General features: G+C 36.8%; 1 protein-coding gene and 1 long non-coding RNA gene across 3 annotated transcripts in view; one reads left to right on the forward strand and one right to left on the reverse strand.

Moving 5' to 3' along the window:
• Positions 1-4,877: 4,877 nt before the first annotated feature.
• The window catches only part of tsl (membrane-attack complex domain containing protein torso-like), a 23,190-nt gene continuing 17,948 nt past the window's right edge, over positions 4,878-10,119 (forward strand). For both annotated transcript variants that reach the window (XM_018019724.2, XM_018019723.2), the window contains exon 1: positions 4,878-5,467. The gene's annotated coding sequence lies outside the window, so the exon portion shown is untranslated. The remainder of the gene's footprint in view (positions 5,468-10,119) is intronic.
• LOC113463948 (uncharacterized) overlaps positions 9,317-10,119 on the reverse strand; it is a 4,819-nt gene continuing 4,016 nt past the window's right edge. The window contains exon 3 of the long non-coding RNA XR_003388781.1: positions 9,317-10,064. This is a non-coding gene — a long non-coding RNA (uncharacterized LOC113463948). The remainder of the gene's footprint in view (positions 10,065-10,119) is intronic.

Genomic DNA, 10,119 nt, shown 5'->3' on the forward strand with positions numbered 1-10,119 from the left:
TACCGATGTTCGCGCAACCGGTTTTCTGGGATTCTGCTGATACTCCAGCAGGCTCTAGTTCAAGGGAATAGAATTCCAAGTAATACTCAAACACGCTTAAATTAATAAAGTAATGAGGTTTTATAAAATTTGTATCATATATTGTACAGTACATTAATATTTATTTCGTAATACATTTTCTATTTCAGTGCATTGTTTCTTCATAATGTCTAAATTTCTTAAGCGTTATATTTAAAGCCATAAAGTCCTGGTGCATAATCTGCAAGATTTAATAAATACCTAAATTGCACGTATCTGGTCATACTCTATCAAAATATTACAACGTTCAATGTGGCATGTTAATTCTATTTCAGTTCCGCGGCAAAGGGTTTCACTTTCACGAAATTGGGAGAACGTAACGTGTCGATTACTAGAGATAACAAAAATATTCTGATAACAGAATTTCTTTTTCTATGGAAGAATGTATAGCTTAGCTCACAGCCTAAAGGTCGAAACATGTTAGTGAATACCTGCGATGGTGCGTCGAGACACGGTATTCGTGACTAATGCGACCTTCACCCTTGCCTCGTTTCACCGGCTGGTCATTTCTCTTCCACCGGCCAGCTAAACTCCACGAGCTAGCAGCCGGTCTGGTTGCCAGCGATTAGGTGAGTGAACTTTGCGACGCTATAGACAAAACTTCATGGTAAAAGGTAATTCGCGGTTATTCCTTGAAATTCAACATGAAATGTGAAAGATCTCGCTTCACCCGGAGAAGATTTCTAATGCCGTAGCCAGGTTTCTAACTTTGTAAACATTCCTCGCTGAGTCGGACTTTTCTCCTGATTCGCGTACATATGCTAATTTGGTAATGCAACTTTTCTTATTTTTATACAGGGAAGAAATAGTCAAATCAAATATTTGATTTACGCAAGACAGCCTTCATCTAATTTTTAGTACAAGTGCATTTTCTTGTTGAATAGTTTTTCTAATTACTTAAGCTCCTAATTCAATAATTGAGGGAATTTTTAAATTTTTAGGACATGGAAGCATAAATGCTAATTCTAATTTGAGGAATCCCTTACATGAGAAACGTTTTCTTTATTAAAAGGTACTTCCAATAATATTCGTTCAGTGACTCAAAAAAGTCATACTTCTTAAAATGGAATAATTTTTTAATATTGAATCAAAACAACATAATTTATTGTGGGATATTATAAGGCGTCGTTTACTATGTAATTAGCAAAAATATTATATACATGTACGAAGTTTCATCAAAATTAATGTCGTTCTGAGTTACAAACGATTAGTAATTTAAAAATCGCAATTCTCATGACTTTTGGTCTAAAACTGAGATAAATTAAAGAATTTTTACATGTTTCGATGTGTCTAATATTCTTATGCTTCCACCGATTTTCATGTAATAATCTTTTGACCTGAATCTCGCAAGTTTTCAATCTTCACATAATAAATGCAGGCAAATGAAATCATGTACATTCGCAATCAGAGAAGAAAAGCATTCATTCTGAATCCTTAACTTTCAATTTAATGCCGAGACGGAGCACCATTGTGCAAATAAAAATCTTTTTACAAGGACTGTACAATTTTATACGTTTACCCATTTCATTTTAAACAGTTTATAAATATTTTCTTAAAGCCTTTACTTATGTATTGCAATCACTAATTAATGCACTCATCTGCATAACTGTCAGCATTCAGATGACGAAAGGGTGCAAGAAGAAATACAGATGCAACTTGAAACATTGATGCAATTTCATTTAATGCTTAATTAAACAGTTTTTTACATCAAATATTATAATTCGTTCATAATTTTATATTCATGATGAATAAGAATCGAATACAGAGCAATGGAACGTCTTCCAACTCGATAAACCACAGTACGTTACAATACTCCTTCGACGTAAGAACGAAGGACATGATTGAGACGAAAAAAGGATAAAGAAAAGGAACCGGAAAACTACGTAACGAGTGTTACTTAACCCCGATTAAACGCGTTCTTTTGCATCGAACCACGGCACAGACTCGATTCGCACGGTATATACCCACGCCTGTGCCATAGTCATTTCTTTTCCGGCCGGTCGCGGTATCGGAACTTTCACGCTCGAAATGCTGACGATTACGAAATCCGATGATATTTTACACAACCAAACTGTGCCGGCTTTTTTCGCTCGCTTTATTACGAGACAATCATCGTGGAAGCCACGGCCAACTACCGGAAGATTCGCACCGGAGACACGAGGCTATGTCGGATGAGCACGTTTAATATTCATCAAGGTCGCGATAGTCTTCTTGGAACATGAGATAAGTACGTGTGCCTACGCGTGACTAGATTGATCAATCTTGTCGAACATTGCGGTTTTTTTATGTAACAATATTTCTCGGTACTATCAGTATTTTTAATTATGTAACACAGGAACTACTATTGCAAAATTATAGTTTATCTATTAGACTGAATTGGCGATAAACTGGTCGTTAAAATAATTTTTCATTCATTAATTAGATTTATATATTTAATACAAATTGAGATTTGAGAACGTTAAATATCTTACATAAGTGTGCGGATTGTTAGTGAAAGGAATTGGTGACGAGAATCTTCTCAAAACAGCACGTAAAGCTTTAGTCGACTCTTTCTGACCTAGTGTGAAAGCATTCTCACGTAATCGTATTTGATAAATAATTGGAATTTTAATTTCTTCGATTTGTCAAACACTAAAAGACGACCATCACTTCTTATGCACATGAATCTTCCCCAGCGACAAAGTATGAATTATAATTAACACTAGAATTACCGAAAGAAGTAAAACTGTTGTGTTGAAGCTTCACATAATCAAAAGCAGTTATATTGACCAAATCAATCAGAAATGCTGATCAATCCTCAAATATTAACTTAACACACTTGCACGTTGGCAATTACTGCAATTATCGTCGGCTAACAGCTTCGACAAACAACAAAAGTGGGAGTAATACCCTCTCTAAAGAAAATCTCTAAAACAAGTAGCGAGTTAACAGAGAAGCGGACGACTGAAGTATTATAACAATCGAAAAGATGATACCGTTTAGAAGGAATGAACGTGGGAACGGATACAGGAGTTGGAAGGTGCCGCGAATCAGACTTCATTGTTGTCGAAGAAAGCCACAGGAAGAGGAGCGATCGTTAAAACGGAAGCTCCCGCGTAATAAAGCGAATCAGATCAACCGATTACGAAATATGTACTGTACATTTACAATTTCTTACGACAGAGTCGATGAAGTTTCAAAAGTGAACCGATTACCACACTTACACCTTGTTTTATCGTGTGCATATTTACCTCGTTTTTGTGTCACCTCGATCGCACCGTGACACTCCTTTAACATCGATGCTCTGCAGTTTGCGTTCGAACGTTTTCCTTTATTTATACATATTTCATGTTTCTCGCTCAATCGATGTACACAAGTTCATGAAAATTTTAATAATTAATATATTTTAATAATAAATAAATATAATACAATTACTGGGATTCACGAGTAATTTAATACTTCGTGTGAACATTGCTGAACGTTTTATGTAAAATACATGAGTTGGATTCGAGCACGCACAGACTTTATTTGGTTACGTGATGTACTCTTAGTGTTCCCTACAATATCAACGGAAGAAGAACCTGTTCTTTCTGGGTGATACAAAATTATAACAACAGTATGAAAAGGAAAATCATTTTTTTTTAACTGTGATTTCTTTACTGATTATGAATATATTTTATTAAAGTACGTAGATACATTTCAATAAGATATTGATCTGAAATTATTATTATACATGACTGAATCCTACATCTTTGATTTTAAAATGCGTCATGTGTTTCTTTGTTATAAAAGAAAATACGAGAACTGTTCGTTTAATCAAACAATAAGAATGGCACAGACAATTACACTTATTTTTATATTTGACAAAGATGTATATTGAATTGAATCTTATCGCATTTACAATTACATCCATCATACCGTGGAACACCTGAATCCACGATATTTATATTCGCATATATGTTTATATTTTCCTCATCTCTGGATTTATCCATCTCGTTCTTCCTTCCCTCTTGAACAGACGCCACAGTGATCCGGAACCGCGCTTCTTTTTCCCCGGCTCAACCATAAATCGGCCACGATCTTCGATTCTTCGCCACCGAAACCCGTTTATCCCTCCTGCGGTGGTTGCACCAGCTTGCATCAGGAACACAGAATAGGTGTGTCCGCGTCAGCTAAGGACTCGCACAATCTATAACCAAGGATCGGTCCTGTCGTAAATGAAACAAAAAAATACTCCTTATCTCTCGTTTACCACCCACTGCGAGGTTTTAGAGTCGTCCTTCCAGTCCACTGCCCGTTCACTAAACCCCTCCGATGCAGGAAGTACTGTATCCGTGAACGTTCGATTATATTATTAGCGCCTTTTACGCGTTTATCATGTACGCGGAAGTAAAAAAAACACAGTAGTTTGCTTTAAACAGGATAGAGAAAAATAAGAATAGTCATATGAAATTAGTTGCTTCTTATGTATAGCTTAGGTAATAGTTCCTATTGATTGATGCTGTATTTTGTATAAACGTATCTATTAAATCCATTAAAAGCATGAAACATCAAATTGACAATTTTTCGTGGAAATACAGCTTCATTCTGTAGCAATAAAATCTAAATAAATAAACACAATAGATATCATCTGTTACATGGTTATGGAACAGATCTGGGAAAATTCTATAAAGTAAGAAATTGATGAATATAAGTCTCTCCCTCCTGGTATATCTCCTCAGCTTCTGTAGACGCGCACACACGCGCACGAGAAAGAGCGCGCGCATTCACCAGCGATCGGCCGCGAGTAGATACGAACGAAATAGCGGCGGCAGTCGCGGAGACTCGGTGCTCACGGTGAGATCGTGGCCCGTCGCGATCGTTGAACGTGCGGTGTGGCGTCGATCGTGATCGATCGATCGACCCTCGGGCCGGCGGTGAATCCCCACCCGAGCGTGGAGAACGCGTGAATAACACGGCACACGTGCGAGTCGCGGTCAGAAAGAGAGGCTCCGGCGATCTCTTCGAGTCTCTTATCGATCGATTGTCTCCAGCTAATCGATGGGCTCCGCGAAATAAGAGGAAGGAAAAGAATTAAGACGCGGATCTCGGCGACATGTGCCTGTGACGGATTGGATGTAGGCTTCGGAGGAAGTAACAGGAAATTGGCCGAGTGGAGACTGTGTGACATTGAATGGACAGGTTGGAGATCGTTCATGTGGTACACGGTCGCGGCGAAGCCAAGCGGATGTTTGTCGCCCGATGCGAGACGAAGCTAGCTCAAAGCGCGAGCCGGGTGTATTCGAGCAGGAACAGGAATAGTGGTGATTTTACTGAAAATTACCGACTCTCTGAGATGCCTGCGCGTTTTATCAGTGGGTCCGCATTGTAAAAACGAGAACTGGGGATGGAGAATCCTTGAATCGTTCAGGTGAGAATTTTAATGATCTCTATTCTTAAGCCGGTCCAAGTGTCTCGTTGTCTCATCGGCTTGACGTCAGTATTTTGGCGGCAGTCGGCTGCGAAACAATCGATTCGAGACAATACAGATAGATCTGATTTTGATTGTAACGCTTCGTGCATATCGAACCGGCATAATTGTGATACTTTTGCGTAACAATTGCACAAGTTATGGTGCCTTTCTTTTGAGGATAGTTTAATTATTTCTTGCTTCACAAGAGATTGTTACCGTAATGTAAGCAATTTGATTGTCCGATAACCGATCTAATTTGCGCCGTTGTAGATGAGAACTCGAGAGTACTTTTTCTCATTCTCTATAGGATGTAGGATAATAGATGCTGCAAAGTAATCAGTTCGAAGAATATGGAGAAATTAATCTATAAAATAATAGGAATCGTCTTAGATATGCATCTCCATTGCTTTGTGATCAAATGAGAAAGTATGTCAAACTTTGAAGTCGATTGTGAGACGTTATTCTTTCATTCGAGTATCAAACGATTTGACGTCAAAGTACAGTCGGGCCCCGAGGTAGATTCATAGTGGCTTTGCCCTTTAACGAATATCCAATGGAACTCGCGTATCCCATTCAAATGGGGGACGAAGAGAAATACTTTAATATCAAACGTGCTGTCCGTGAAAACCAACGGATATAAAAGCATGCATACTTTCGAACGCGTTATTCAAAACTATATTTTTCTCCGTTTGACGGTTTGACGTGTAATTTTGTGAATGGCCAAGATAAATAAAATTTATGACGTTGCTTTTCCGTATCCCTCGGGCAGACGAAAACGTGAACGCATACATCATTCAGATTATTCTATTCACTGTATTTTGATAATTGAAGAAACTTATTTTGGGAATGAGAAACGAAGATATTGAAACAGGTGTGATTGTATTCGCTTCATCTTATTTACATGAATTTTAACTAATTGCATCATTAGTGTATTGTTATTTTCAGTAATGTGAATTTTCGAGATAAGCTGCAGCACTTTATAGCAGCTCATTTTTCAAATTGTTATCAATTTTCGAAGACTTATTAAGACGGTTTAAGTATTTTTCTCAGTTTATGCTGGTAGCACGCGTTCGGTGCAAATTTTCGCGACGCGACGACCAATTCGTCCTTTGGTCTATTTGATCGCCGTGAATATATAAATTCGGATAGTGTTTCGACGGAACTGGTCAACGTAACCGACATTTAGTTCAGAGAGAGGTTAAGTAACACGTTGGGTAAGTCGATATGCAATGTTCGAACGGTAGCCCCACGTGCGTGTCCATTTCGAAGGTAAATTCGCTTCCTGAACGGAGGTCTACTTCACCAAGTGTCTTACGGATCTTTTCTCCAATAAAACAAAACAATTCACTGTAACATTAAATTTTAATTGTAATATATATTGTTACATGAATGAATACAAAAATTATATCTACAGGAAATATTAAAAAATTCATACAAATTCCCAAGAATACAGAAAATAAAAAATCAAACGCATATTATTATTTTCCAATTACAAAAGAAATACTTATCCGGATTTTATTTTTTAAATTGACATTCTAAATGTTTTATTTTAAATAAAAATCAGTGTAATAATTATAGTTGAGAGTTTAAACAAAATGTCGATCGATGTTGCTTCACGTAGGATAAATTTAAAAAATAATATGACATTTTCGTAATGGTTTGTTCAATATTTAGAATACCTTGCAAAACATTAATTTTATGCTTATCATTAACAAAACATGCAATGAATTTGGCCATGCTAACTCGTGGAGGCAAACCACAAAATATCCAGCAATAATTACTAGTCTAAAGACGATTGTGTCTACTTAAAGCCGGATTGCGGTAACTCAGCCTTGGACTCGTTGTACTTAGGGGACCGACAGTCATTCTACGTATACAGTTAATCGAGCTTCTTCGTGCAATAGTAGAACATCGTTGCTGTGAACGCAAAAAGTGCATAAGCTTGTCTCGATGATAGATACGTAGATATGCAATTCTTTTACAGATCTTTTGGATATAGAACTTTTATATATATGTATAATTTTGTTTAAAAATAGAGGTGTACACAATTTTTATGAAGTATGCATTTTCATATACAATTTATATAAATTATTACTACACACAATTTTTATACATATAAATATGTAGTATAATTTTACATGCAATTTTTATACCTCGTTAACAAAGGTCATTCGATTATATGGTAGGGCCAATATGCACGTATTTTTGTTCCTGAATGATATATCGCCTAGTGATTAATTGCTCCACTAATCACATCCGACAAGAATGTATGCGATTCTGGAAATGAATCATTAATAACTCCAATCTATGAATGTCTACTAACAGAGGAGTACTTCGAATCGATTTTAAGCACACGTGTTTAACACGTGCTAAAACAAAGATTTTTTTTATTCGTGCTTTAATCCACTGATTGATAGTTTCCTGTATAGAGAGAACTTAACTGGATTGTTTTGCAACCGTGCTGCGTTTTCAGCCAAAATGACATACGGTTACTGTATAATACTTTTGCATTTGTGATTGTCATTCAAATTCGCTGCAAATATTTATGAAGACTGTCGATCGAAAGTTGCTCAACGTGCGAAGGAATTTCAGAACAAAGGTTGTAATTTTCGAAATCCTTCAAGGACATTTTGTGTTCCAGTTTTATAGGTAGGTCAGGGTTAACAGCAAAGATACTTGCATAAATGATTATATCTCTTCTGTATTTATTTAATATACATTCTTGTTAGAATTGTAGAATGATATGTTATTACAATGTTAAGCAGTCCTTTAGCATAGTCTACAATTTCATTTATTATATGATTTATTAAATGAATATAATATACGACTTATTATAATTCTTCGACTATAATTTATAATAGTCATTAATTCGTAATATTTATCGGATTTTCTGGTAAATATGAACACTTGGGAACGAAACAAGATGTATGTGTATGGATTTACATTGAAAGGAAATTAACATGACGAATAAGAATTTCACGACATCAAATTTAAGTAACGACAATTAGACTCATTTGAACGATGGCAGTTTCGTAATCAATTATCACGAAGTACTTTCATTGACTTCATTGACTTTCTCCGTCGCGGTTCTGCTCGATTAGGGGAGCACGCGCGTCATAATAGAAATTATCTCCCGTCCGCCTTGCTCAATAGACAGGATACGTTCACGGCGAGGCAACGATTTCGTCTACGGTGCTCGTTCATGTATAAAATTGTGCCCGTGGTCTCGTACTCGCGATTATCTGTACGCATACAAGTAACAGAAAAATGATTGTAGCAGAACAATGAGTCAGCGGTACATACGCAAAATCGTGTCGAGTTAGCTGAGATCAGCGAATGAGGAACTGTTGTCTCGTTAATTTCAGTCTTTTCAGATCTAATCTACGATATTGGATTCCATTTTTATTAATTTGAAATAATATTAAAAAGCTTACAGTGACACGCTTTCTTTTGATGAACAATTAAAATTAGTTAAGTAATATAATACACATTTGTATAAAATTAAATATGATACGGGTTGCTTATAAATTCCCATTAATCACACTTGCTGACTGTTAAAAAATTATTCACACAAAACCTCATGAATAGCTTAATCTTCAATTTATACTTCGAATACGTCACAGAAAAAAATCTGGACATGACAAAGAACGCTTATCAATTCTTATCTTACTAACAGTAAGTAGCTTACTTGATCGTGAGTCAATGATGATCGCCGTAGACATAGACACTGCGTTGAACAATTGATAGATTTTGCAGGTGTAACAGGAAGCTTCTAAAGCGAGCGGCTAAGAAATAAATGTAAACCGTTCTCATACAATTTAACGTGCGCACTTTCACGCTCTATGGCCTGTGTAGACAGGAATATCGTGAATATGTTTACGATATAGGCGGCTGATAAAGGGAAGCGAGACGGAACCATAAATCGCATGTCACCGATCACGATTGACCGTCCTTATGCCAGTTACCCAGATTTTCAACCAGGAACAACTGGCACGGAATAGTACAAGCATACGTGCACACGAGTTTGCGATAAAAATCAACAGGAACTTGTACTTTCAAACGATTGCGCCGGGTAAATCGCGACCTTACGCGCGTCATTGGCCGCGATCGATCGATCCGTTCGTTCGTTATTCATAGAATATTAGTACTTAACCACCTAAGACCTAAGTGGAAACTATGTATAAAGTAGTATAATGTGTATAATCGAACTTGGATTAAATTGAATAGAATCGATTGTCTGTTGTTCGTTAATACATGACAAAAAATGCAAGAATTGTTTTTTTGAAAAGAAATTATACGGGCAATCTTCTGTTTGTCTCGTCAGCTGTTGCGTCCCGGCAAATCAAGTATAAACCGCAGAATCGTTGCTCAACGCTTGAAATGACTGGAGGTTAATGTCTCAAAGCCATTCACGCCGTTCGTGGAGCTCAGGAAAGCATTGTAATCACTATTTCCTCCGCGCTCGACGGCTATCCGGTACTCTCCTAAGCAGCAATGCTACGCGTAGGATTTCAATTCCGTAGCAATGGAATTGTTGGCCACGAGACGTTTAAATCTACAATTACAAATGTTCCTTTTATAGGATTATTCTTTATTTATCCTGTCTATTG

Source organism: Ceratina calcarata, unplaced genomic scaffold (genome assembly GCF_001652005.2).
Source record: "Ceratina calcarata isolate Rehan_Ccalc_2016 unplaced genomic scaffold, ASM165200v1 scaffold203, whole genome shotgun sequence".
Taxonomy (NCBI): Eukaryota; Metazoa; Arthropoda; class Insecta; order Hymenoptera; family Apidae; genus Ceratina; species Ceratina calcarata.